Raw genomic sequence first — 16,880 nt, 5'->3', positions numbered from 1 at the left:
GTGTGCCTGGGAGAGGCATCAACCCATCCCTGTCCCTGCCAGCACAAGACATCCAGGTGTTGGACGAAGGCAGTAGTATCACTGCTGTAGGGAAAGACAAGGAGCTGGTTCTGGCTTCTTGTAATACTTTCAGCGGTCTGCCTTGAGAAGCCATTAGTCAGATTCACAGGAGAGGATTTCCCTCAGAGATGAAAGATGCTTGGAGCTTTGTGTTGACAGGTGTTGAAGCTGTTGGGACAGTGACAAGCACACCTTCATGTGTGCTTGTCCTGCTCCTCTGCCTTGTGGCCATGCTGATACCAAAACTGACCAGAAAAAAACTTTCTAACAAGATTTGGGGCATCAGAAATCAGGCATTCTTTATCTGTGCAGGACACACAGAGGGTATCTCCTTGTTCTGTGTGTGAGGTGAGACTTTACAACCAGGTGTTTATCTATCATAATGATACATATTCATTTCAGAGTAGTTTATATCTAATACATAAGCATGAATTTCCTAGAACTCATTTGCATGCATCCACCTCCTACTGGAAATCTTTCTGTGTTTCTGGAGAGTCATCTAAAGGGGTCTCTGGTTGTTTTATTCCCTGAATGCTTCCATATTAAGGGTGACCTTTCCTTGAACTTTTTCTTTGGGCACATAGTATTGCTTCTTCGTTACATAACTAAAACACCCACTGTAGTCCTTTTTTATCTGTTTATCCACTGATTCCAGTCATGTTTATCATCCTGTGTCCATACCTTTATATCTTTTTATCTCTTTTGACTGTTAGTCTCTAAGCTCTATTCAGCAACTTCAGGGGAACTGAAAACTTCTATTTTCTATGTTATGTATCAATGCCACGCAGAAAGCATTGTTTCAGTGGCCATAATCTGGCCCCAGGTCACCAGAGTATGATTGAAATTGTAATACTGAATGCCAACATACCCACAGGGTCCCTGTGACATACTGCTTGTTCCCTTGCAGCAGGTCTGCCTTTTCTCATGATCCTGGCAGAAGGAGAAGGAGAGATACAGCAGCAAGGCCCTACCCCAACAGCACCACTGACAACCAAGTGTGTCGCCTCATGGGACCGCCAAGGATCCCATACTTCTTAAGCGCTCAGTAGAAATTCTGCAGCTTTTGGTATTGGCAGGCATTTACTACATAAGCAGTTATGCCATGAAGGATGAGACCTTCCCTCTTTTCAACTCCAGCTGCAATGCTATTTTCAGTTGATCCTGAGGGGGGCAGAACTGCTGCTTCTCCTCATCCTGCTTGATCTTTATCTGAAAGACTTTAGAGCATGGTGATCCACTCACATGGTAACAGGATGCTACTGCCTCAGCAGCTGCATTCCACTCCTCCCAGGTGCAGACGTACCCCCAACTCCACCCTTTGCTCTCACTGCCTCCCCTCATCTGTAGGACACACTGAGCCCCATTTCTACCATGGGAGGTTCTGCTAATTCCCTGCAGTGTCATGGTAGGTGCTAAGGGCAAGGTGCATTTCAGTGGAAACCTTGAGGAGAGGAGGGAGCTGGCATATCATAGCACCAACCATGCAATACCACAGGAGAGCAACCTGCATTTTACTGTAAAAACAGCTGTCTGCAGGTCTCTGCAGTGTAAAAGCAGTTAACAGCCTAGAGGTCACACTGTATTGGCTGTTAGGTTTTCTTCTTTTTTACCTTGGTAGTGTCAGGAATTGAAATAATTAAAAGGTCTACAAGTCATCAAAAGCTGATAGACCTTGGCATAGGAATATGACCCTGAAACAGAGCCTGGGCGTTTGTCTGCATGGTATGTCTCTAAGATGCTACTTGCTGCACTCAGTTACCTTGTTCTGGGGTGGTGCCTCCCCTCTTTTTGTTATTTACATAGTGACTTTTAATATGTGATTTTACAAATTACAGAACCAGCAGGGCAACATCCCTATACCAGACTAATTCGAACAGAGCAGCACATACGCAGAAGGGACCTGTGCTACAGTACCAGAAGAAACTAGTACAAGTGATAGTGACACATTATCTGGGTGTATACACCGTATCTCTAGCCTTTGCAAATCTTAGGTGTGGAGAAGGATATACAAGACCAAACAAACTGGAAGGAAAGTCTAGAAACAACGCAAACTCTCTGCTGTACTTGGGGGACATCGTAGACCCTGGGACATGAGTGTGCAGACTGTTTCTGAAAGCCTTGCCACTTAGAAAAATGGCTTTCTGTCTCCAGGCCACTTATGACAGACAGAACACAAAGTCAAATGCTGAAGTTCACAAGGCTTATAGGACCCATCTCTATGACTGAACAAGGCCCCCAAGGAAATGCATTAAGTGTTTCAGCTGACAGCAACTCGCATGGAAATCTAAGGGCAAAAATGAAAAATCGGAACATTTGCCGAGCAACTGGGGATTTGGCAGAGAAATAGGCTTGTGTCTCCTTGGTGCCCATGCTTATGCTTATTCCTTCTGTGGTGGCCTAAAGCTGGCCTGTTGTTGGAATCCTAGAAACTTAGAATTTGGGATTTTAATGTATAGTAATACACATGAGTCAAGATGGAAGATTTTGGGTGTTGTCTTTGTCCTTCTTCTTCACCTTCTTCCTTCTTCTTCGTGGGTTTAGGTGGTTTTCTGTAACTGGGTGAAAAAGGTCTGCATTGCAGACCTTGGGTGGTCATTATTGGGCCAGAAACATAAATAATACAGGTGTCACCTTATTATTGGGTAATTATCACTTAAAATACCTTGGAAAGAGTTAGACACACTCCATTTGCCTTAGTTTTCTAAGAGTTCACAGTGCATGAGTCTGTAAATACTGTAAATAGATAAGAGATAATAAACATTCCAAGTCCGTTGCAACACACACATAAAACACACCTGCAGGGGAAGTACCTGGATCTTCCCATGTAAACCCATTGAAATTTGTGTTTTGTGGCCTTCCCTCATTCTCAATGGATCAAGACTGTGACCATCACTTAAACCAAAGGACATCTAAATTGCTATAATCAAGTCTTATCCCTGGATCCACAGGTGATAATACCTTTCTACTCTCACCCTTTCTTTCTCTCTTTCTCTTTCTCTTTCTCTTTCTCTTTCTCTTTCTCTTTCTCTTTCTCTTTCCCTTTCCCTTTCCTCTTTCTCTTTCTTCTTTCTCTTTCTCTTTCCCTTTCCCTTTCTCTTTCCCTTTCCCTTTCCCTTTCTCTTTTTCTCTTTCTCTTTCTCTTTCTCTTCTCTTTCTCTTTCTCTTTCTTTCTCTCTCTTTTTCTCTTTTCGTTCTCCTTTTCTTCACCTAACTTCTTCTTCTCAAAATGCATTGGAAGCCACACTAAAAATTCAAGTCAATGCCTTTGAAAATGCTTTGTTGTGTCTTGATAAGTTGGCTAAGTTTAAGTTCACTAAGATAAAGTTTGTGAAGTGCCTTACTTTGTCTGAATGTTGATTTAAAATTTGCCAAGTACCTTATTCTACCTTAATGTTCTAAATTTTGCAAGTTTGTTATTGAACTTCTGGGATTTTGCTTTTTCCCATGAACAGCCCAGGTGAATCAACCTTCCCCTAAACCCACTGAGTGGACTGGGGTATAACATTCTGCCTCTCCTGAGGACCTGCCTCAGAACCCATTGCGGCTTCAGCAGGCAGTGTTTTTGCTTTATAGCTGAAGAAAATCTTTCTTACATAGAATCCTAGAATTGTGTTGATTGGACAGGACTTTATACACCAGGTTGCTCCCAAGCTGTTCGACCTGGTGTCACAAACCAGTTTAACACAGAAGACTAAAGGAAACTAAGTTTCTGTGAATAAAATTAATTGGATCCAGAAAGGTTTGAAATATACAAAAAAAAATGTGATTAAAACTGAATGAAGTTAGATGAAGCTATTGCCTTCTGCTGTCACTCCACCTCCTTGTCCAAAGTCCCTCTCCACCTCTCCTGGGACCTCTTTAGGCTCTAAAGTCTCCCTGTAACTCTTCTCCAGGCTGAACAACCCAAAATTTTCAGCCTTTCCTCACAGAAAAAGTGTTCCATCCTTTAGTTTTAAAAAGATTTTAGAAAGATTTGTTAAGGACAGTCCTCAGCACTCTGTCTTCTTTGTATCCCAGATTTCTGCTTTACACAGATTTATGAAAATGTCAGACTAAAGCAAGGAAATACACTCCTCTGAGGCCCCTTTCTCCATCACTTCCAGGGACATTCAGCAAGCTACAGGACTGGCCAAGCCCACAGCAGGTGCCCAGGTACTACGAGTGAAGTCACCTCAGGTTCCCGCTTCTGGAGAGAAGGTGCAAGCAGGTCACCTGCTGCTCTTAGGTGAGCTCTGAGCTGTAGTGTTTGATGTGATTTTGCAGTAGGCCAATCATTTCTTTGGTTTTGATCTCATTCACTTTGATAAGGTATTGAACAGGAAAAGAACACAGAAATTGAATCTGTGGTTTAGAGAGAACTTTCTGATGACTCATCTCCCAGTATCTGTTGCCATCCTAGCACTCAGAGCTTAATGGGAGCAGCTTATGTGGGTTTTATGAGCTGAGAGGGTGGTGGTAAGCAAGTTCCAGTGCTTTAATCTGGCCAATAGAGTGCTGGAGCCATGGGGGTGGCATGAACCTTTGGCGGGCTTTACTTATGCTGGTAAAACACACTCAAAGATTCTGCATTCATGATACCTTCACTGAAGAATGGCCAATTAAACCTGCCCGGTGCTTCCCCAGATAGTCTGACCAGTCGGTTCCCCAGGAATCAGTTTCTGGTGACTTCTGGGAGAGAGGCAACTCTGATCTGGTTATTCAGATACAGAACTTTAATAAGGCAAAAATAATGGCATGGCATACACAGTACTCAGAATGAACCGGAAAAAAGCGGGGCCCAGGGTAGAGCAGGGTTGTTTATACCTTTGGGTACAGGGAGAGGGTAAAGGCAGGGTCTGAGGGAAGAATCCAATGGGAAGGAATGATTAGGAATATTACAATTCTTGCAGCAAAAGGTAACAAATAGTAACAAGAAGAACTGAGAACTTTCTAGTAACAATTTACATAGAAGAACTAGGGGATCTTGGGAGTGAGCCTTTTGCTCGCCATGACTACATAAGATTTTCCCATGGCCTTGAGGTGAGCTGTTCTTCTCCTTCAGCCAAATCAATCCCAACAGCCAATTGTCTGACAGACCTTCCAGCCTCATACATCAAGAACCCATTTCCTCCAAATCCCACTAGGTTTGATCCATGAATTGCACCACTTCCACATGACCCTACTGACACTCCCATTGCTGCTAGCCTGGCTGCCTATACTCCACAGGCAGCTGGCACCTCAGCCTGCCTTAAGGACCTTCAGAAGCAAGCTGACATTCACATTTCCAGCCCAAATTTATCTGCCACCTCACCCAAAACATCCTTCACCATAGGACCCTCACACACTACAACCAAACCTGTCTCTTTCAGTCAGTGAAGTGACAATATTGAACAATGTGTTGTGCTGTGAAACATACATTATTTCTGCATCTGTCTCTGGGCCACTCCTACCCCAGCATCAGTTCTATTGATATTGCAGCTACAATAAAAACAGCAACCTACAGCCACTTCCAGAAGACCCACAGACCAACATAACAAATCACCTTCCAAACTACATGTGCAACATGATCAACCTCAGATTTCCCCACATTTTTTAAAGGAAATAATTCAAAACACCTTTGATCCATCAAAGGAAGTGTTCCCTGGATGACACCATCTGAGGAACAGGCATGTCATGGGTGGGGTCACACCAGTGCAGAAGGGAACCACCATCCTGACCTGTGGGCTCTGTTCAAGGACTATGCACATGCCTAGCACAAGGGCTTCTGATATTTGAAGCAGAACAACCGTTTCCCTTTGGAAGCAGTAATTGTTTCCAAAACAGTTACAAAACAGCTGGATATTTTGAATGAAAAGAGAATCCATAACAGTACACACTGTTAAGAAAATATTCCTTTATTCCATACTGGGAATGTGCTGGGTATATCCCTTTCATAAGTTTGCTTGCTAAACCACTATTCCCTCAGGTTTATATACATTGTAATACTAAAAGAATTGCCCAAACGATGCCCAAAGTCTGTCCCACTTGGTACGTAATAGGTAGATAATTTAAAATTTCTTGGATTTTTGGTCCTTTAGATTTTTGTGGAACAAGATTGTTATCTACTGTCCGTTACTCAGAAGTGCATCCCTTTGGTTTTGTGGCGTTGTGGTGTTTTATATGGTTCCAGTGTCCGCCTCATCATGTCCTCTTCTTGAACATCGATGCTTGCACATATGCTGTCCATTTGTGTTGACTCGTCCACCTCTTATTTTGGTAACATGAGACTTACACAATTAACTGTAGCCAAGTGGATTCTAGGTTTCTTTTAACTGGACATATTTCCACTAATTTAGTGTTCTGAAGGTCTTAGATCATTGTAATCAAGCCACAGCTGGCCAGGTTTACTCATCTTCTCAGTCCCTTGTTATCAATGTTTTACTATGAGCTAATAATCTAAATAGGAATTAAAACTAAGCTATTGTCCCGGTTTAGGGCAAATTTGGGAGAAAAACCTCTGAATGGGGTCCCTCTGAGGAACAAACCCAAATGGCCTCTCCCCCAACCAGTCCAGTAAAGAACTTCTTCAGAGAAAAGTGGAAAAAAATATTTTACTTAACAAATAAAGTGCATATGAGTACAAAGAATGAATAATATGAAACAATAAAACCTCTCATTCTGGAGTGAGATGGCAAACTGAGAAAGTTCTTTCTATGGATATAGCTCAGCTCTCTCTCAGTCTCTCATCAGTCCCAGTCCCTCCGGTGCTGCTGGAAAATGCCGAGGTCCAGGCCCCGGTGGGCCGCAGGTGCAGCCCCCAGTGATCCCCTGGGTTTTTTCAGTCCAGAGCAGGTTTAAAGAGTCCTAAGAAAAAAAAAAAAAGCCAAAAAAAATAAAACCACCCAACAGTCCGGGGAACTTCTCTGCGTTAGCTAGCTGAAACTAACTAAAAGCAAAAATATCTCTGTCCTGCAGTCTCTCCAAGCCTCAGCCGAACACCCCGTCTGAAGAAGAATGTGTAGGAGTCAGGCAGTTTTCTCAAAACAAACTCTGTGTTTCTTGCTCCCCTTTGCTCCCAGAACCAGTCTTAAAGGCACAGAACTCAATATACAGCACAAACAGAACAGACGATTGGGGATACAAGCATCATAAAGTCACCCTAGGACAGCTACGAATGTCGTTATATGGTAAAATTAAACTAGATTGAAAGTTACAAAGTTTAAGCAAGATCAAGTAAGTAAAGCTAAATTATAAAATGAAAGTTACAATCTTTAGGCAAAGTACTGATGCCTATATAACTTAGATCAATGCTACAAGGTGCTTATATAGCTTGAGTTATAAGATATAAATATAACTTGATATAGCTATATAACCTGATATCAATATAACCTAAATCATTACTTTTTATATATCTATATAATCTGATACCTATATAACCTGATATAAATAACTTTTTGTACAATGTAATGACTAGTATATGGCTAACTAGTTGCTTAATGCTGAATAGATAAAAAAGAAGAAAAAACTCACTAGGTAGATAGCTTTAGAGATAGATAAGTATAGTACTAATGAAAAATTGGCAAGTACAAAGCCAATTAGCCACAAAATCAAGAATTTAGACTGAAGACCAGACAGATCAAGGAACACCATAACTATGCATGCTCCAAAGACAAAGTTGAAAAGTTCAGTTGCAAAGAAGACCTTGGAAGCCTTCATCAAACACCCCTGATGACCCCCAAATTGGGGAGGCACAAGTGCAGTGCAAAAGAACTATCTAATAACCATGAGATCATACTATGTAAATTAATTCCAGCGTGTATGTGATGATGTTGTAGTGACATAGTGATATTAAGCAATACTTACTCTCTAAATATACCACAGCACTTGACAAAGGTGGGTGAGTTAGGTGGAGATATTCCCCTCACCACCAGGACTGCAATAAATAAATACCTGCACTATAGATGTCTGTCTGTGGGGATTTATTTCCAGCCTATCATTTGGGCATCACTACAAAAACAAATAAAAACGAACTACCAAAGTAGGCAAAAATACAAAATTCCTTGTTTAACTCCTTTTAGTATCTTTCACCCTTACGTTGCTGCTTATGACACCTGGCAGTGGGAAGAGGAAATCATATTTGTAGATGAACAGGGCTGTGTTCACTGCAACAAGGAGAGGGCAGGCTCTGGTGGGACTGTCTAAGAGAATGCAGGGACTGTAGGATCTACCATGAGCTATTGGGAATGTGAGAAATGACTGCTCACTTTTAAATTTTCAAAGGTTTATTAAACCTTAACAAATACAACAAAGGACTGAATAAGGAAAAACGGTACCATTGGGAGTGTGACTGACTGCCACAAGCTCATCTACAAAATGGCTGCTTTGCCTTTTATACCCCTAGCCAATGCCCCCCCTCTTAAAATCTGCCAGTTAACTCTTCTTTGCCTTTCTCGGTGGAGACTTTCTTGCAAATTGATTGGAGATGAGGTGTTGTCATGCCACGTCTCCCTAGCAACAAGCTGTCTCTGTTCCCAACTGCCCCATACAAGGGGCACATGTACAAGCCCTCCCTCCACATGTCCCTGACAACTCTGAAAACCAAGGCTGTCTGGTGGCAACAATACAGAGGAGGGGAAAGGGGACTGTGGGGAGAACAGAGAGTGTCCAGACAACAAACTACAATAACATAACCATATATTAATAAAACTTTTTTTAACATACGCACAATATTCATCCCTTAATTGGCAGGGCCAATCATCATATTACCTATCTATAACAGGAAGAAGCTTGGATCTAAAGACTTACCGAGATTTTTCCCAGGTTGTAACTGTCTTGGTTTAAGGCAGTGTAAAGAGAGGGACATTCCAAAATGTGTAACCTCCTCTTTTTTTTCAAACCAATCCCTTTCCACCAATAAGGAATGAAATACAAGTAGATAAAAGTGAAAAAATAACAATTGGCTAACAAAGAGAAAGGCAACAGATTTAGGGGGGGGGAAAAAAAAACCAAAACAAACCAAACCAAACAAAAAACAAACAAACAAACAAACAAACACACACAAAAAAAACCAAACAACAACAACAACAACAAAAACACCCACACAGTAAATAACTGCTAGATACCAAATGTCTTGGGTTGTAATATAAGATGTAACCAGAGGTATGTATTCTGTTTTCATAGGCCAGGTAGGGCAGTGTTTTTTGTCTCTTCCATGACCCACCCCCCATAGCCCTGGGAGGATATCGTCTGTTAATGGGCCAGCTGTTAAAACCAGATGGGGAAGTTTTCTTTATCTCTTTCATGACCCATGCTCTGCCCAGGGGTGACATCTCCTGTTAATGGGCCATTGAGTCTCACTGCATGACTGATAAAATTACATCATCCCATTGTGAGATGCTCCACCCAGGGGGAGGAGCCCAGCATTCCTACATGGATAAAAATCTGAGAGTCAGAACAACAGGACAGCCTATTTCCATTTGTTTCCCAGAGGAAGACTGGACCCATCTCACCACTGCTGGACCTTCAGAGGAAAACTACACCCTTCTATAGGATCATTGCTTCAACAGAACCACATCTGTCACTCCTATTTCCATATCTTTGCCTGAGAGCCCCTTAATTTCAAAATTATAATAATTTGGAGGGAAGGGGTTTACATTCTCCATTCCAAGGGAGCCTCCTGCCTTCCTCAGCAGACACCTGTCTTTCCAAACCAAAGCACCAAACTGCTAAAACTCACAAATCCCACGGAAACAAAGAGAGATCCAAAATGCTGGAAGTTCCCATTTTCAAAATGGTGCCCACCATAGGCAGCCATATGGCTGAAAGACAAAGGGAAGATGGTTTCACACCCTTCCCTCACAAGAAGGCACTCTCCAGCCAACCATGTCCCCAGGAACAAAGAAACAACATAGAAGCAGCCCCTCCTGGAAGGCAGGAGCTACAGAGCAATTCTAGAGGCAGATCAAAACTTGCCTCATGTGTCAAGCTGCTGCTTCCTCCTGCTGTTCACTGGCTCAGTGCTGCTGCTGCACTCTGCTCTGTGGCTGTGAGGGGAGGGGAGCAAAGGACATGTCCAGCACTGGCATGCAGTGGCCTGACCCCAGGAACTCACTCACTTCTGGCAGAATTTCTGAAGTTCACTTCAAAACAGTTTCTAGAGGTGAAATGCAGCCTTTACAAGTGGCTACATTTGGCAAATCCAAAGCTGCCACTGAACAGAGCGACCGGTCCCCTAGTCTTGTTTCCTGGAATGGGGGGACCTGTCGATCTATGCTGGCTCACTGGAGCAGGACTGCTTACAGTTAGAAGCAGAGACCTGTGGAATTCAACCTAAGGAGACTGCTAAATGCAGTGTCTGCAAAACAAGGGGGAAAAAAGGAAAAAAAAAAAAAAAAAAAAAAAAAAAAAAAAAAGGGAAAAAAAAGAATGCAAAGAAAGTAGGGGAAAAAAAAAATAAAGAAAAGAGGAAATTTCTGCTCAAGAAGAGACCAAATAGCCAGTGAAGCATGGCCAAAGGGAAGAAGTTTTCAGGGACTACCAATTTCAAAAGCGCCAGCAATGGCACCCTGCCTCCCCAAGTGTTCCATCTGCACAGTCTTAAAAAGAGACAGTAAGAATTTTTGGGCACAGAAAGATATGGAATACAAGAACCGTTTGAGTTACACTAGGACAGCTATTTTTACTGTTATGTTGATATAGACTAGAGATTTGGCTAAGCTCCTTGATCAGCCTCAGGCTGTGTTGTGTTCCTCTGAGGAATGGTTTTTCCCCTCAGAGTCCCCCTGAAGCCTGTGCTATGTAGTTTAACCCTTCTTCCCTATCATACCTACTCCTGACCCTATTGGCTCAGGGCCACTATCTTTCCTTGGCCCAAAACTAGATATACCCCTGTCTCTTCCTGCTTCTCTCTCTCTCTTCTTGGGCTCCTGGAACACCACATCGAGAATAAAGCTTGGGCGGAAGCCAGGGGGTGAGAGCCACTCTTTTGAAATCTTTATTCTGTCTCTATGAAATATATTTCCCTAAAACCCCTGAACAACCGAGCTAGTGAGAGCCAGGGGATGGCTAGAGGGGAGTATATTTTCAAGGTTGGCTTGACCCTGCCATAACCCATGGAGCTGTCCAGCTGCTGGGACATGCCCAGGGTCCTATTGGTAAAACAGACATGACATACTGAGCAATGGTGCCTTGAGATCTGCAGCCCTGCTGCTCACCAGGGCACAAGCAGAGGGAGCTGTCAGAGGCTGCTTGTGTACAAGGGCCTGGGTGACTTTAGCATCACAGAAAGGCAGGAAGGGACCTGCAATACTCTAGACACAAGAATCACTCACTGACCAGGGACAGAAAATGACCTTGAATAAAAAAAATCAGTGCGGATTCAGACTAAAAAAGCTGCTTTGAAATAACCCCAGTTTAGAAGGCAAGGGAGAAACACCAGCATGAGAATCAAGGCTCATGTCTGCCCACTCCAGACCGGGCTCTGCTGCAGCTGTAGCACAACAGCAGAGTGGCTATGCTCTGATGGAAAGGAACTTCATCCCTTGGATCCTAATACAGTGACTCAACACTGCTTTATGCAGTACAGGCTGATCCCAGTTCTTACTTTACACATGCTCAACTGAAAGGTCCAGCACTCCTCCATCTCCTTGGTGATGTCCCCACCACTCACTTCACTCCACAACATGCCATTCTGCTTTGTGAACTCACGCTTCTCCTTCTGGATTTTGATGCTCAAGAAAAGAGAAGGGATGCATGAAAGGCTCAGTCTGAGTGCAAGCTGATTAAGGCAGACAAAAACCAGCTCAAAGCACAGATTTCCGGGGGAAGGGCCTGGAGGCTTACAATTGGTTTTCACACCCTTTGCAGGCCTTCTCAAAGGGCTTATTGAACATCCAGAGAGAGCCAAAAACACTATTTAATAACTATGATCAGGGCAGAGTCTTCCTCATCCTCAGTATACTGTTTTCCCTTTGGGTCACACTTGCAGACCCAGGACATTGGCTATTCACAGGAGTATCCCTCCCACAGGAGGTCCTTAACCTCCTAAGTGCAGAACAGACAAGTGCACTCACCACTGGAGGTCCCCTCATAGGTACATGCTTGCCCAAAACTGACATCATACATACATGCATCTCACTGATACGTATGCAGCAGTACCAAACTTTAACATTTGTCACAGTTCATATCCACTCTGTCTCCAGCCACTCCCTTACCAGCCCTACCTCAGTGCATTGCCTTTCAACCCCTGCTTACCCCTTAAAACTCTTTCCGGGCCCCCTTTATTAATGACTCCAAGGAAAACTTAATGTTGTAGTCAAAACTCTGCCAGTGGAAAAGAATGAGAGAGATCATGCTGCCAGCACTGCATCCCTGCATCACTCCTCGAGCAGTAGAAGCAAAGCTGTTCATACTTCCTCCCTTCCCTTTGGGGAAGAGTCAGCAGAAATCCTCCAGCCTTGTAAATTACCAAGCTGGAAAAAGCCATACCCAAACTGACCTGATATGCTGCCAGACGTTCTGCTCCCCAAGGAAGAGCTGCCAACCATGACTCTTAATGCTTGCACCTTTTTGTCCAGTCCAGTTTGACATTGAGGTTTTCCATCCAAGACATTAAACAGAGTCCTGTGGCCAGGAGGACTATACTCACACCATGCATTGCAAATTCAGGGAATCTGGTAGTATGATTGTCCTGGAGTGTTACTGTATTCCATATGTATCTGCATCCAAAAAATTGTTACTGTCACTTTTAAGACCCTTCAGTCAGGAACCTCGGGTGCGGGGGTTGCTATCACCAGCATTTTTAAAATAGGCTCTTGCAAGCAGCTCACACCATGCACTGTAAATGTAGGGAATCTGGTATTATGATTTGAAGAGATATCCTTAAACCAAGGTTAGAAAGGCAGCTGTTAGAGAGAACACCTGAAGCACCTGACCATTGTCCTTCAGCAAAGCTGCTAAATACTTATACCCCTGTGTTCAAAAAATGACTTTATATTATGGCGCATGGGCTGTAACATGTTCCTAAAGAGCGACTTGCATCTCTGAGTCCAGAGCACACTGCTGTAATGTCACTGACAACAAGTGAAAGGATAGATGGGTTCTTGTTTGGATATCAGAAGACTGTTTATTTAGGAACACAAGCAGGGAACAGCAAAGGAGTTTAAGGACAAGAGTAGCTTTGAATAGGTTCAAGGAAGAGAACAACTTAGAACAGGTTCAGGGACGACAACAGGATTGGGCTGAGGGCACAGGGTTATTTATATATGAGACAAAAGGGATGGATCTGAGGATCAAGGGCCAATAGGGATAAGGGGAAGTGGTGCAGGGGAGGGCTAGGAACCGAGGGGAGCCAACAGGAAACAGGGGTGGAGTACTGCAGCAAAATTAGGCTAGTGGGGGTTAAGGGAGGGAAGAACATTCTGGAAAGGGTACATAAATGGTAGACAGGGGCTGAACAGGTGATATCAACTAACTAGCCAATAATGTAACAGAACTTAAAAGTTATTATCATGCGACTGCAAAGGCCCATGGAAAGGAGGCTTTTCTCTCCATAATCTAGAGGGATGTTTCTCCCTGTTTGCATTGGTCCTGCCAGGGTTAAGGCATAACTACCCTGGTCGTAGGCCCCTGGGCCTCCTCAACTTTAGGTTAATTCAGGACTTTCAGGACTACCACATATGACTATTGTCAATGCTGCCATGTTTCTCTCCAAACACAGTTTCCTGATGTAGAAGCTTGGTTTTAAAGGGCTGATGTTTTAGCTTTTTGGTGGGTCTAAAGGATAGACTAACAACTGAAAATAAGGAAACACAAGGAAATTGTCTGTCCTGGTTTAGGGACAAATTTGGGAGAAAACCTCTGAATAGGATCCCTCCAGGAAGCAAACTTAAGTGGCCCCTCCTTTCAACTGGTCTGGTAAAAAACTTTTTTGGAGAAAAGTGGAAAAAAACTATTTTACTTAACAAACAAAGTGCATACAAGTATAAAGAATGAATAATATGAAACAATAAAACCTCTCGTTCTGGAGTGAGATGGTAAATTGAGAAAGTTCTTGCCGTGGATATAGTTCGGCTCTCTCTCAGTGTTTTATCAGTCCCAGTCCCTCTGGCGCTGCTGGAAAATGCAGAGGTCCAGGCCCCGGTGGGCTGCAGGTGCAAGCCCCCAGTGCTTCCCTGGGCTTTCAGTTCAGAGCAAGTTTACACAGTTCTAAGAAAAAGGAAAAGACAAAAAAAAAAAAAAAAAAAAAAAAAAAAAGGTCTAGGGAACTTCTCTGCCCTAGCTAGCTGAAACTAACTAAAAGAAAAAAAAAAAAAAAAAAAAAGAAAAAAAAAAAAGAAAAATCTCTGTCCTGCAGTCTCTCCAAGCCTCCACCTAACACCCCGTGCGGAGAGGAACGTGTAGGAGTCAGATAGTTTTCTCAAAACAAACTCCATGCTTCTCCTTGCTTTTAAAACCAGTCTTAAAAGCACAAAACTCATTAAACAGCACAAACAGAATAGATGATTGGGGATACAAGCATCATGAAATTACCCTAGGACATTGTTCCATGCCCAGAGGCTCCTGAGTGAGTCCTGGCCTCCAGAGGCCTCAGATGATATGGCCACCTTGGCTGTTTCTGACAAAATTATCTACAGGAGCACAGCTTCACATCTGCAGGAGCTACAGTTCCCCAGGACTGTGCAGTAGTCACAGCCTACAGCTCAGCACTGGCAAAACCCTCATCTTCTGAAATTACAAAATGAGAGAGGTGATGTGGGGGTGGTATAGTTTGGTTGCTTGCAGCACATTTACCAGATGTACCAGGAGGAGGCACCAAGAGGCTCAGAGGCCTTTGGCCCACCATAGAGAGAGCTGTGCCACAGTGGCAACATCCCATAGATAGACATAGAAGACTTTCCACTGGTGATCAGGACCTTCATTTGCCCACAACAAGTCAGTGCGATGTTTACACTAGCCTGGACATAGTTTTAGCTAAGGCCCAAAGCAGGTCTAAGTCATCTGGCAACAGAGCAAACCATTCCCCTTCCACACCATGCTTGATGATGCTTATTGGAGTCCTCTGGTCTTTGCAATTAGCCAGAAAATAAAGGCAATTAATCCAAATTATTTTTGCATCAGATATTGTGCTCAGTGGCCAGCTCTTCCCCTGGCTATGTGAACCACTCTGAACATCCCATGTTACTGTATGCCACAGCTTGACTCTGGATAAGCAAGGAAACTCTTCTGTCACCCCCAAAACCTTCCTTCAGTGTTTTGTTCTGCTTTTTATTTGATGCTTCTCTAGCCAAAGCGTTCTGTCCTCTCTCCAACCCATGGTGCAAGACTAGTACCAGGCACAGCCTTCCCATACAAACATCTCCCCCTTTGCTCTTGTCATCAGCTGATAGGTACCTGTCACCTGGTGTTATGGGTTTGGGAGGATGCCTATGCACAAAAAACTTAAGAAGCATTCAGAATAGCAAAGCAAGTCAATTTTATTAGTCCTGTTACCAATAAATGCATACTGACCCCTGGATGTTGGAGAAACCGCTGATCAGGAGAAGGAGATAGAGCATGGCTCCTGAGTGGGAGGGGCAGGAGGGCAGCACACCTTCAGGGTCAACGCAGTGTGCATCATGTCATTCTCTCTCCACCCCAGGACCATACTGCATATCTCCTCCTCAGGAATGGACAGTTTCAACATCATCTCACACAGGGCCCAATGCATGAGATGAGGTCACAAGGGCCCATGATCACACCTCCATGCTAACAATGGCTTTATTGTATTGTTTCCCTTTCACAGGATAAATCCCACCAGGTAACAGATACTTAGTTGCATTTCTAAAGGTTAGTCCTATAAGTTCTTCTAACAATAAGTTCTTCTAATGGTAAATTCTTCCACATTATCTTGTCAACATGCACAACGGCAGACCAAATATGTCATGCCTTAAACCAGCCTCCCTGACACACCTGGCCACCATAACCTGTCACATGCCTTTACCAAATCTTTGCTTTGATTGCTTTGCAGACACCCGAATATATTTACACAACTCTCTATTCATGGTGACAAATGGCATGGTGGTGCCTGATCTGATACAGATTCAGTAGGCCCACAGTGATAATGGGCCTACTGAACCTGCCCATCCCCCAGGGTGCATCCCTGCAGCCCTCTACCCCTGCTCTTCTCCAGGCTGTTGTCAGTAACTTGCAGTGGTCAATATGGCTGGCAAAGGCAGAGGTGGTGGGTGACCTGAAGTCCCCCTGCATCTGCTGCATGCTGAGATCAGGGCAGCCATGGTACTGACGAGGAAAGGGAACTGCTGGCATGAATCATGGTCACATTTGAGCTCGGAAGGGTCTGGGGCAGAGGCCTGAGGTCACTCTGCTGCCAGCAGCAAAGGCAGGGGTGAACCTCTTGCCTTGCAAACCCACACCCTGAACCACTCCACCCTCCATTCAGTTTGTACACACAGACACACACCTGCACATCCCAGGTACACAGCAGCAATTATAAACCAAATAATTTTGAGGAAACCGGTCTGTGTCTTGGCTTTATGCCCCAAAATGGTTGCTGTAACTTTAAGATGGGTCAACAGGTGGGGTGTAGGAGCCTTGGGAGCCTTGAGCTTTGTTCAAAGCCTCACTTTGGGGCATGCTGGGTGCCATGCAGATCGGACATTACTTCGTTGCTTAGCTAGCTTGGTTTTTTTTGTTAGCTTAAGCAACAAGTTTCTTTCTTCCCCTTTCCCTGGCCTGGAGAAACTGCAGCAGGAATCCTTCGGTGGCTTTTGGGGTTTTTTTTGGTTTTTTTCCTGAACTGTTCGGCTTCATTTTGGTCCAAGATCAGACAACCAACAGGAGACCATCAGCTAGGACCTGCAGGA

This window comes from Hirundo rustica, chromosome 16 (assembly GCF_015227805.2).
Source record: "Hirundo rustica isolate bHirRus1 chromosome 16, bHirRus1.pri.v3, whole genome shotgun sequence".
Lineage (NCBI taxonomy): Eukaryota > Metazoa > Chordata > Aves > Passeriformes > Hirundinidae > Hirundo > Hirundo rustica.
This window is presented reverse-complemented; position numbering follows the sequence as displayed.